This window comes from Manihot esculenta, chromosome 5, assembly GCF_001659605.2.
Source record: "Manihot esculenta cultivar AM560-2 chromosome 5, M.esculenta_v8, whole genome shotgun sequence".
NCBI classification, from domain to species: Eukaryota; Viridiplantae; Streptophyta; class Magnoliopsida; order Malpighiales; family Euphorbiaceae; genus Manihot; species Manihot esculenta.
Window position 1 is genome coordinate 23,208,560 of NC_035165.2, and position 13,712 is coordinate 23,222,271.

Consider the following 13,712-nt stretch of genomic DNA (forward strand, 5'->3'; position numbering starts at 1 on the left):
CCTCTGTATTCCTGGAATACACTAAGATATCATCTATGAATACAATAACAAAGTGATCCAGGTATTGGCTAAACACTTTGTTCATGAGATCCATGAATGCTGCAGGGGCATTGGTTAACCCGAACGGCATCACAAGGAACTCATAGTGCCCATATCTAGTCCTGAATGCTGTCTTCGGCACATCCTCTTCTCTTATCCTCAGCTGATGGTACCCAGATCTCAGATCTATCTTGGAGAAACAACCTGCTCCTGCTAGCTGGTCGAATAGATCGTCGATCTTTGGCAACGGGTACTTATTCTTGGTAGTGACCTTGTTCAACTGCCTGTAGTCGATACAAAGTCTAAGGGATCCATCTTTCTTTTTCACAAACAGCACTGGAGCACCCCAAGGTGAGGTACTCGGTCGGATGAAGCCCTTATCTACCAGCTCTTGCAACTGCTCTTTAAGCTCCTTCAATTCTGCTGGTGCCATCCTGTAGGGAGGGATAGAGATCGGTCTGGTTCCAGACATCAATTCAATTTCGAACTCTATCTCTCTAGCAGGTGGTAAACCTGGCAGCTCGTCTGGGAAGACATCTAAAAACTCTCTGACCACGGGCACTGAGGCGGGCTCTCTGACATGACTATCCAGCTCTCTCACATGAGCTAGAAAACCCTGACAACCCCTCCTGAGCAGCCTACGAGCCTGTAGGGCTGATATCAAACCTCTAGGCGCACCCCTCCTGTCTCCTCTGAAGACAATCTCTGACCCATCCTGTCCTCTGAACCTGACTACCTTGTTTCTGCAGTCCAAGGTAGCACCATGGGTAGATAGCCAATCCATCCCTGGAATGACATCAAAATCTGTCAAATCTAGAACCACAAGGTCGGCTGAAGGCATCTTCCCTCAACAAAAACTGGACTACACTGGCAGACTGACTCTGCCACTGACGGGTTACACTTGGGTCCACTGACCCATAGGGGACACTCTAACCCAGAGACCATCAAACCCAACCTCTCGACAGCCACTGGCAGACTGACTCTGCCACTGACGGATCACACTTGGGTCCACTAACCCATAGGGGACACTCTAACCCAGAGACCATCAAACCCAACCTCTCGACGGCCCTCGGAGTAATGAAAGAATATGAGATGCACCAGGGTCCAATAAGGCATAAACATCTGAACAACCAATGATGAGATTACCTGACACCACGGTATTAGATGTGTTCGCCTCCTGCTGAGTCATGGTGAAGATCCGTGCTGGAGCTGATGGACCTTCACCCCTGAAACCCGCTGAAGAAGAGGCTGCCCCTCTTCTTCTACCTCTGTCACTGGCCTGAGTCGCGGCTGGAGCTACTAGCTAAGCCACACTACCAGAAGCTGTCTGCTGAGACTGTGCCGCAAAAGCTACTCTAGGACACTCCCGTGCCATGTGTCCCTCCTGCCCACATCTAAAGCAGGTTGTCGTCCCAAACCGACATACTCCCTTGTGTGGCTTCCCACACTTCATGCACACTGCATTGTCTGCACCTGAGCTCGAGCCACTTCCTAATCCCAGACCTGACTTGATTTTGCTCCAGAACTTGTTCTTCTTGGACTTCCTGTGGCCTCTGTCCCACTTCTTACTGCCTGAAGCTGCTGAACTCAAGGAGGAAGGTTAGGGACTTTTGTCTCTGGAAAGAACTTTCGGTAGCCGAAGGTGCCGCCGAAAGTGCCTGACTTTCGGATCTGGAGGGACTTTCGGCCGTCGAACCTGCCGCCGAAAGTGCCCTGTCCAGCCTTCTTTTGCTTGTTTTCCTTGATTGTTTTAGGATGTTTTAGGGGGGCTTTGGGGAGTTTTATAGAGTTGTTTTTGAGTTAGTTTGGTCCCTCATTTGAGTCCACCTGTGTAGGAACGGACCAGAGGTTGTCTTCAGAGGAGACAGGGGGAGTACACCTAGAGGTTTGATATCAGCCCTTCAGGCTCGTAGGTTGCTCAGGAGGGGTTGTCAGGGTTTTCTGGCTCATGTGAGAGAGCTGGATAGTCATGTTAGAGAGCCCGCCTCAGTACCCGTGGTCAGTGAGTTCTTAGACGTTTTCCCAGACGAGCTGCCAGGTCTATCGCCTGCTAGGGAGATAGAGTTATAAAATTGTTACAGAAGTCCTGAGGAGCTCCTTCGAGGGCCGGGCACAGACAGAGGGAGTTTTGGAGGTCGTGTCCATCTGTGATGTGAAATGTTTGTGCTGTGACGCATTCCATGAAAGCATATATTTATTATTATTGTTTTCCCTGTTCTGCTCACTGGGCTTTTTAGCTCACCCCTTTCCCCTAACCCCTAGGCTTGCAGGTTAGAGGTAGTGCAGCAAGATGTTAAGGGTAAAGGTTATGGCTTTGTAATAGATTAGCATATTAGCGTGGACATGTAATGTAAATTGATATAATGCATTGTAAGATAACGTAAGGTAATGTAATGTAAAGTAGAGTAAGGTTTTATGGTTTAGTATTGTGTTTGGCCCTAAGGTCTGGTTAATCCCTTTTTGTGCATGACGTATGTTATGTTTTTATTGTTGAGATGTGAACCAGGCTTGATGTATGTAATGTTGACCTAGCTAGAGCATTTGATGAGGGCTCTAGCATGGGGGTTTATATGTTTACAGTTATGAAGCATACGAATCAAGCTTGGTATATTGAAGGTTTTAAAGTTTTTATGTTTATGTTTGATCATGTATGGGATTTTACCAGGTAATAGGATGTATGTTAGGCTTGCTACGGGTCCCGGCGGCCTTAAGCCGATCTGGATCCTAGCGCCGGTAGCGGTCCGGTTTTCGGATCGTTGTACAGGTTCGGCGGCCGAAGGTCCTTCCAGAGCTGAAAGTCAGAACCTTCGGGGGCAGGTTCGGCGGTCGAAACTCCCCTCCAGAGCCGAAAGTCCAAACTTTCGGGGGCGAGTGTAGGCGGCCAAAACTGCCTCCACAGGCAGGTTCGACGGCTGAAACTGGCTTCGGTGGCCGAACCTGGGCTCTCCCAAAGGGTAGAACCTGATTCTGCCTCTCACATCCAGCCACCAAAAACCTCACAACATGCATTCAACTATTCTAAAACATGCATAAACACTCATTCAAGCATATAGGGGCATAAAACTAGCCTATACCCCAACAAACATCAACATAGCATCACATAAACATACATTTATCATTTAACTAACATAAACCCTAACATTTTACATCTACTCTATACATGCATCAAAACCCTTAACCCATTCTTAAAACTTACTTAAAACATCATAAAAGATGTGGATCTACACTTACCTCTTGAAGATCGAGAGGTGGTGCGATCCCAAACTTGGAGGTTATGAGGAAATGAGCTCCGGGGGTCTCCAAGCTTCAAAACTTTGATCTAAGGATAAAATCTTCAAAACAAAGGTAAAAACTCATCAAAATCACGAGAGACTTGAAGGAAAAGCACAAGATTGACAAGGGGTGGCGGAGACTCACCTTGCCCGGAAATGGAGAGAGAAAACTCGCCCATTTTCGGACAGGGAGCCCTTTATAGGTGGCTGGCCAGACCACCTTCAGGGGCCAAAAGTGCCTCCGCAGCCGCCCCATGTTCGGCGGCCGAACCTGGGTTTTTCCTCAAGCTCTTTTATTTTCAAAACTCAATTTCTTTTTTCATTAAAACCATAAAAACATGTCAAAACATTTTATAAAAACATATTTTACCCTTCTAGAGGGTTCCGACATCCGAAAATTCCAAATTCGAACGGAGATTCCAACGGAGATTCCGCTGGAAAGTAGGAATTCTGATGCCGGGGTCTAGCCGGGTATTACAGATTAACTATCCACTACTGGATAACTACCCACTACTGGTTAACTATCCATTACTGGTTAACTACCAACTGCTAAATAACTACCCACTACTAATTAACTAACCACTATAAATATAAAATTTGAATTGTCAATAAGGACATATTCGGCCTAATTGACTTGGAATGGTCAGATTGTTCTTCAACTTCAAAATGAACTTGCAAAGCTTCAACATATTAATTCATGAATCCTTGAAGTGCTTCCTTCAACCTCTTGGATCTCAACCTTGTAATTGGTCCTTGAGGCAATGCTAGCTCATCATTTTTGGTGTTGTTGGTTGTGCTTACATCATCCCCTCCCCCTTGAAAAGGATTCGTCCTCGAATCTGTACCAAAATCAAAAGGAGACAAATCAGAAACATTAAAGGTAGCACTTACACCAAACTCACCTAGCAGATCAATTATATATGCGTTGTGATAGAGCATAATTTAGACCATTTTATCATGATGATATTGATGTTAGTTTACACTTTTTCTGCCTAATTTTGTGATTTTAATCTTATTCTGCAGAAAATGGTGTAAATAGACAATTTGGTGAAAATGCCCATAAAACTGCCTAAAATAGAGCAAAGGAGAGCAAACATGCCAAGTGCACCTTGAAAGGAGCCAAATAAGGAAAGCAATTTGAAATTCAAATTTCAAATCCTTAAGAGAATTCAAAATTAAAATCAAGATTCAGCTCATTAAGGAAAGTGCTAAATAAGGAAAGTTGCAAATAAGGAAAGTTGCAAATAAGGAAAGTTGCAAATAAGGAAAGTGCAAAGCAGTTTGAAATTCAAATCTTCAAGAATCCCTTTTCCTTATTTAAGAAGTCAAATCTTTAGAAGATGCACATTCAAATTTAAAATTCAAATTCAGCTTGTCAAAGAAGCAAAAGAAGACACACATGCCACCTCAAGTCTTGCACATTCAAAATTCAAAATGAGGCTCCACCTCATTAATGCAAGGATATGGGCAGCATGGGCAGCTCTTGGGCAGCAAGTAAGGACCTAGGGCAACACTTTCAACTATAAAAAGACACATAAGGAGCCTTCCCATGCTTTTTCTACTCTCCCTTGTACACACATACGGGATTGCAAGTGGCACCATCTCTTCTTCTTTCTTTCTTTATTTTCTTGTTTTGTTTCAGCGATGAGTGGCTGAAACCTTTTATTCTAGTTGAAGATTAGGTAATACTGTGGTTGTTTTATGGATTGTGAGATCTGAACATAAGTTGTTTATCTTTTGGTCATTCAATATTTGTGCAATTTCATGCTTGATTCCATTATTGCTTTGTTATTATGATCAATGTGGCCACTTGATTCTTGATTGTAAGGTAATATATTATTAGTTTGAATAATTTTGAGTCTGTAATTGCTTGGATTGTTCAAACATAAGAACACTTGGTGTAAAAACTAAGGTAGTTGCATAATCTAGCAATATCACCATGCATTTGGGTAGCTAGGATTATATCTCTCTATTTCTTAATGTAATTGACAGTTGTTTTGATGCCTAAGGCCTAAGGATGTTCCCTGGCAACTTGTTGATTAATAATTTGTTAGAGGACATTCCCTAATTAATTTAGGTTTAAGGAGAGACATGGTGGTGAGAAGCGTCTTCCATCTCTATAACTAATCTATTGAATCTATCAAGGAAAACTAAGTGTTAATGATCAATCCCAACAACTGAAGTGGATCCAATTCTTCAACTAGATCTTTCTCATTATTGAAATCTCTTTATTTTATTATTCGCTTTCTTTTATTGCTTTCAGCATTAGGTCAATTTAATCAATCTCAAAACCCTCCTTTTTACTTTTATTGCACTTTATTTTTATTTTGCTTTCAGTTACTTTGCTTTCAGTTTACTTTCAGTGTGTTCTCTTGGTCTTGATAAGGAAGATAGATAAGTTCTCAATTCCCTATGGATTCGATCCTTTCACCACTATCTGCAGTTATAAAATTGTTGATAACTGAAAATGTTATTTTTAATCGGCTTCGACAACCGCGAGTCACGTTGTCATTGATCCATTTCAGCACTTGATATGGTCCATCCTCTCGTGCATCCAGTTTTGATTTCCTTAGATTAGGAAACCTCTCCTTTCGCATATGGATCCAAACCCAATCATCTGGTCTAAATACAACTTTCTAGCGACCTTTATTGGCCTGTTTCTCATACATTTTGTTACGCTTCTCAATATGCTCACGCACTTTCATGTGTATTGATTTAACCATTTCAGCCTTCGTTTTTCCATCTAAATTAGACAACTCGTTCAAAGGTAAAGGCATCAAATCTAATACAGTTAATGGATTAAAACCATACACAATCTCAAAAGGTGAATAAACAGTAGAAGAATGGACAGCGCGATTATAAGCAAATTCAACATATGGCAAACATTCTTCCCAAGTTTTTAAGTTCCTTCCCACAATCGCACGAAGCATAGTTCCTAAAGTCCTATTAACAATTTCAGTTTGGCCATCTGTCTGTGGATGACAAGTAGTAGAAAATAAAAACTTAGTACCCAATTTCCCCCACAAAACACGCCAGAAATGACTAAGGAACTTAGAACCTCTATCAGAAACAATAGTCCTTGGTATATCATGCAAACGGATTACTTCCTTGAAAAACAAATCAGCTATGTTTGTTGCATCATCAGTTTTATGGCATGGAATAAAATGTTCCATCTTACTAAAGCGATCTACAACAACAAACATTGAATCTCTACCTCGTTTTTTTCTAGGTAAACCTATCACAAAATCCATAAAGATATCAGTCCAAGGTTCAGTAGATACAGGCAAAGGAGTATACAACCCATGTGGCAAGGACTTAGATTTAGCCTGTTTACATGCAAAGCATTGAACACAAATTTTCTTTACATATTTTTGCATGATATGCCAATAAAAGTGTTCATTCAACATGTTTAAAGTCTTTTGCACACCAAAATATCCCATTAACCCTCCTGAATGCGATTCCTTAATAAGCAACTCACATACTGAATAATTGGGTATGTATATTTGTTTCCCCCTTAAAAAGAAACCCATCATGCAAATAAAACTTGTTAAACGCCCCATGTTCACATGCCTTAAATACATCAAAAAAATCAGTATCATTCTCACACATGTCTTTCAAATGCTCAAACTCTAACAAATTAGAACTAAGCATGGAAGTCAATGCATAACGTCTAGATAATGCATTAGCTACCACATTCTCTTTACTTTGCTTGTATTTAATCACATAAGGAAAGATTTCGAGATACTCAACCCACTTACTGTGCTGCTTGTTCAACTTACCTTGTCCCTTCAAGTGTTTGAGAGACTGATGGTCAGTATGAATCACGAACTCATTAGGCAGCAAGTAGTGTTCCCAAACTTCAAGAGCCCTAATAAGTGCATAGAACTCTTTGTCATAGGTGGAATAGTTCAAATGTGCGCCACCTAGTTTCTCACTGAAATATGCTATGGGTTGGCCTTCCTGCATAAGAACAGCACCAATATCAATCCCAGAAGCATCACATTCGATTTCAAAGGTTTTAGAAAAATCAGATAACCTTAAAACAGGAGCAGCAGTAAGTTTTTCTTTTAATGTGTTAAATGCAAGTTCATGTTCTTTACCCCATTTAAACCCAACAGCCTTTTTAATAATCTCATTTAGAGTTGCAGCAATAGTGCTGAAATCTCTAACAAACTTCCTATAGAAGCTTGCTAATCCATGAAAGGATCTCACCTCATTAGCATTCTTAGGTGTAGGCCATTCTTGGATAGCCTTAACCTTTTCAGTATCTACCTCAACTCCACGTGAACTAATAATAAATCCTAGGAATATGACACTATCAGTACAAAATGTGCATTTCTTAAGATTAGCATACAATTCATGTTCACGCAACTTCTGTAGAACAAGTTCAACATGCCTAATATGATCATCCAGGTTTCGGCTATAAATCAATATATCATCAAAATACACAACCACAAACTTACCTAGGTAATCACGCAAAATATAGTTCATCAATCTCATAAATGTGCTAGGTGCATTAGTTAAGCCAAAAGGCATTAGTTAAGCCAAAAGGCATCACTAACCATTCATATAAACCATATTTAGTCTTAAAGGCAATTTTCCACTCATCAACTAACTTCATCCTAATTTGATGATAACCGCTTTTCAAATCAATTTTGGTAAAGAAAACAGCACCACATAATTCTTCAAGCATATCATCTAATCTAGGAATAGGATGGCTATACTTTACAGTGATTTTGTTGATCGCATGACAATCAACACACATGCGCATTTTTCCCTCATTCTTTTTACTTTTGTCACCTCCCTTACCCAATTTAGCAGATTGTTGTAATTTCACTTGATCTGCATATACATCTTTAGGAGATAATGGTACAAGTATATATTTTACGCCAAGGAACATAAAAGAAAACCTATTACTATACCCATCATGAATGACACGCCTATCAAATTGCCATGGTCTACCCAACAAAATATGTCCAGCCTGCATGGGTACAATATAGCAAGTAACCTCATCTACATACTTGCCAATAGAAAATAACACTTTACATTGCTTGGTTACCTTTGCCTTGCCACTATCATTCAACCACTGAAGCCTGTAAGAATTATGGTGTTTAATAGTTTCTAGTCCTAATTTATCAACTAAAATAGTACTAGCACAATTAACTTGACTACCCGAATCTATTATCATGCAACAGACTTTACCACCTATCAAACAACGAGTGTGAAAGATGTTTTCGCGCTGTTCAAGTCCCTCTTCTTTAATAGAAAAATTTTAAGTACGCAATATCACCAAGGGCTCTCTCTGAACAGGATACTCTTCTATCTTTACATCAGAACAATCTTCTAAAGGTGGTATTTCATCAGAATCAGAATCAGTTTCGGAGACTATCTCATCTCCCCTCACTATCATGACACGTTTATTAACACACTCATTGGCATAATGCCCATGCCCTTTACATTTAAAGCACTGAATATCTCTAGCCCTATTAGATTTAGGGGCTGATTCATTTTTACCATGAGATTTGGATGTTTCTTTGGAAGGTAACATGCCTTTTTTAGTTGAAGACTTATCAAACCTTTTAGGATCGGTCTTGGTGTTCCATTTGAAACCCCATTTGCTGTTGGAGTTTTGTGCAGCCCTGTTACTCCCCCATCCATTTCGGCCTCTTTGTCTTTCCACCTTAATGGCAATGTTCACCAAGTCTTCCAAATCAATATATGGTTGCAAATCAACCACATCAGCAATCTCCTTGTTTAGACCACCAAAGAAACGAGCCATAGTCTGGTCTTCCTCCTCCACTATGTTTGCTTTGATCAGGAGCAACTTCATCTCCTTATGATACTCATCAATAGATTTTGATCCTTGGGTTAATCTTTGCAACTGATGATGGAGATCTCTATGGTGATAAGTAGGCACATATTTCTTCCTCATGATTCGCTTTATCTCTTCCCAACTAGCAATGGGTAACTCTCCATTCCTTCTCCTAGATTTCACAAGCTCATCCCACCATATTAGTGCATAGTCTGAAAACTCAAGGGCAGCAAGTTTTACCTTCTTATCGTTGGAATAGCTTTGACAGTTAAAAATCATCTCCAATTTACGCTCCCACTCTAAATAGGCATCAACATCAGCCTTACCATTGAAGCTTGGAATCTTCATCTTTATGGAGTTCATATTGTTATCTACGTAGGGTACACGATCATTGAACCTTTTGGCTCGGAAAGGAGCTGATTTTGCCACCTTTTCCTCTTCATAGGATGGATCGTGTGTATCATCATCCCCCTGATTGGACATGCCCTTTGAAGATCTAAGGTTGTCCTCAAGGTTATCCATTCTCAAATTTAGCTTCTGAAAGCTATCCATGAAAGCTTTATACATATCTTTTAAGATCAAACGTAGGGTCAGAAGTATCACCAGTATTATACGCAGATATTATAGAAAAATTCACAATTCTCTCAACTCACGTGTTTAACTTTCAGGCACTCACTTGGCATCTCAAAAGTGCACTTCAGAATAAAGACTCAATAAGCCAAGCTTGTATGATTCAAATAATAAGAAAAGCAAGGAAAGACCTAACAAGAAAAGATAGGAAATAACACTAGATGAAAACTAACAAAAATGAACAAACGGATTGATTTAGCACACAAAAGTGAAATTTCGTGTACTAAGTGTAATTAGATGTTCAACAATGTGCAATTTGTCAAACTAAATGTAAGGAACCAACAGACAGAAAGACACCCAATTGACAAACTAAGAATAAAAAATTAACAAGACGGATGTGCTTAACATGAAGTTATCCCTAAGCATACAATCCTAGGTTAATTGATCTTAATATTGACTCAACAAAAACAATTCAGAGCAAGCAAACAAAATAGACACTTAAAACAGTAAGTATTAAGTACAACTGTTTTTATAAAAAAACTACCCAAATTTGCCCTAAACCTACCCCAAATATGTATTTCGAATCCCAAACCCAGAAATATATTCAAGGTATATAAAATATGATTTATACCAGTAGGTATCAATATTAAAATAAAGTTTGAACAATTGACCCAAATTGCAGAAATTCTTTTTTTTTTTTCTTTTTGGTATTTTTTTTATATGGACTAAAGTAAAACACTGGAAATACTATTCTAAGAGTGTTAGAATAGGAGCATACGAATTAGGATAGAAAGCACAAACCAAACCACTGAAGATAGTAATTCCACCTAAACAAGAATTTAGGGTAAAATTCGATTTGAACATCAACTAAACAATGTATTCGACTCTAATAGGTATCCCAAACGGAAAGATCATGAGAAATTGAAGAAAAGACACAAAGGATATTTAAGAAATTATTACTAAGCCTGGCTCTGATACCAATTGATGCGGAATCCCAGCCTATTAGAGACTGAAACGACACATACCCTAGTAAAAAAAACTTAGTTCAGAAAATAATTCCCTAATCTAAAGCACTCTTAATTAACATGCAATTAAGAACACTTATAACTGATTGATTTTAAAAGCAGCAAGAATAAGAAACATACAAGTTAGTATCAAACCTTATTCGTGATGCAATGTTAAGAACCAAGATCTCTCTTAAGCTCTCAAAGAAGAATCGCATAAAGCAATTGTATTGAATAATTGATAATCTGTCCACAATATGGAAAAAGAGATGCTTTATATAACCTAAATAAAGACCCATGATCTTTGCCACTTCCCATTACTATGTATGGATCCATGATCTATGCCACTATCCACTAATGGATAACTACCCACTACTGGATAACTACCCACTACTGGTTAACTACCAACTGCTAAATAACTACCCACTACTATTTAATTAACCACTATAAATACAAAATTTGAATTGTTAATAAGGACACATTCGGCCTAATTGACTTGGAATGGCCAGATTGTTCTTCAACTTCAAAATGAACTTGCAAAGTTTCAACATATTCCTTCATGAATCCTTAAAGTGCTTCCTTCAACCTCTTGGATCTTAACCTTGTAATTGGTCCTTGAGGCAATGCTACCTCATCATTTTTGGTGTTGTTGGTTATGCTTACATCACAATGTAAGCCGAGTTGTGGAATCAAATAAAAGAAAGAGGCAATAGTAACAGGTGCTGGCCTTAAAAACTGACCCTTGGCACTAAGACAACCCAGTGAAAGAACAAAACAAATGCAAAAGAATATTAGAACCCAGCCTTGCAAAAGGTTCAAGTGTGGAAAAAAGAAAAACAATTTAAGGACATAAGGTTAAGGTAATTTTCAGTATAGAAATCAATTGCATAAATTACATTCATAAGGCACGCAGGTACATCAACAAGTGACATTCATAAAGCACACAAAAGTCACAAAGTGCGAATAATATTCAAACCACCATCAAGAAATTGAGAACAGAAAAATAACAAAAAAGTTGAAGTATCATTCATAATTTAGTAGCCCCATTAGAGTTTGTTATAGAAACAGCAGGGAAAGGGGGAGCAGAACTAACTAAATCATTATTGGGAGACCAGGAAGGGGGCAAAGGGGGGATTATTAGGAAGAGGGTTGTCATCCTTTCTATAACGGATCTCCTCACTGTCAGAATCAAATTCTACAGCTCTCAAGCCAGCCAATAGAGCAAAGAGGGCATCATGGGTAGCTTTGAGGTCTTAGTTATAGCCTGTGATAAACATCCAAAATGCCTCCTCATAAATCTTCTTTTTCAGCTCCTCTGAGTTCTTGTACTCCTGCACCTATTCTTTGCAGGCCTTTTGAACTCTGTCTTTGGCAGCCTTGGCATCCCTTAGCAAGAAGCACACTTCTCCTCTAGAGTGGAGATCTCATGACGAAGTTACTATTGCTGAAGCTGAGACTTCTCCACCGTCAGGGTCAGGCATTTCATGTCTTCGGCTTGTTTATTGAGCTCCTGCTGAAGAATGGTAGCATGAGCCAAGTACTCATCTCGTTGATGATGAGCTTCTTCTAAGGACGATAACTACGCAAGAGCTTCATCTCGTTGAGACTTTACTGCAGAGGCCCGCTGGGATGATCGGACGACCTCCTCCCTTAACTCTTCCAGTTGCTTGGTGAGGTTTGCGATTTGTCCCTTGAGATTGATGATGTGCTCGCGGCACACCGTCGTGGCAGCCAAATTTTCATCTCGTCATGCTTCTTTGATGTGATGATCCATAAAGCTCTGGAGAGATTGGTCTCGAGCATCAATCTCTATGAACGTACCCAAGGATAGCCACAGAGAAGAATGATGTTAGAAAACTTTAAAATTAGAGTACGGGAGAGAAAGGCAACTAACTCACCATAAGAACCAGTTCCCTCAAATTGTCTCCGAGAGTCTCTAGAGAGCGCGAATTGCTGCTTAGTGGCATAAGCCAAATTGTAGACAACTGCAAAGAACCAGGGATTAGAGACATCTGGCACTCCACCGAATACCTTGCTGCAAAGCATTCCAGTTATGGAGGCCAATGTGAAATCAGCACCAACCTCAACAGTGTTCAACAGGTCATTGTTAGGCGCAGAGGATAGATTCTCCACCACCCTCTTTCCCTTATCGATAGAAGGGGGAGGGCGTACCTCAACAAATGCAGAGGTCTTGGCTCATTTGGCAGCCCTATCCTCTGTAGTGATGTTGCCAACAGCCTGGGGAGGAGAGGCACTCCGAATTGGAGACCTAGTGCCTTCCTCAGAACTGTCCTCCTTCGACTCGCTAACAATGATAGGGTCCTTAGTGACCACTTTTAGGGCATCAGGAGTCTTAGAAGAGGCCAGTGCCTTGGAGGGAATTGATGTCTTGAAGGCTGCAGAACGAGAACCTCCTGACACCGACAACAAAGCTAACGAAGGTGCAGGGGTGCAATCAGAAGGTCGAATTGATGACATTGGGGTCGCAGCATGGAAGATGACTTGGGCGACATCATCAACAGATATCTTAGCTCGAAAGGCTGCCAGAGTATCCTTAAGGTTCTCTCAAGACAAGGTGAAGTTCTTGAGAAACTTGATCTTATTCACTGGCATGTCGGAAGCTGAAAAAGAAATGAAGAACCTATCAGAACTCAGTATAGCAAAGAAAAAAAAATACAAGAGAAAATTTTAAAGTACCAGCTTGGTGATAGTCCTATAGGGAGGACATGAACATGCACTTCTCGATATTATATTTCTTCCTCATAGAGGTTAGTCGAAGAAGACAGATCTGGTTAATAAGGTTTAATCTAAGGAATTCGTTGCAGCCCTGAGGTATATCCCTTTAAGATAGATCAACGTTCCACTCAACCCTTAAGCTCTCTTTTAGCTTAACAATAGCAAAATATTCCACCCAACCCTTAATTGAATCCTTGTAGCCAGTAAAAATGGACAACCCAGCTCAATGACTGAAATAATAGAACCTATGGGAAGACCTAACCAAATGAAAAAAGATAG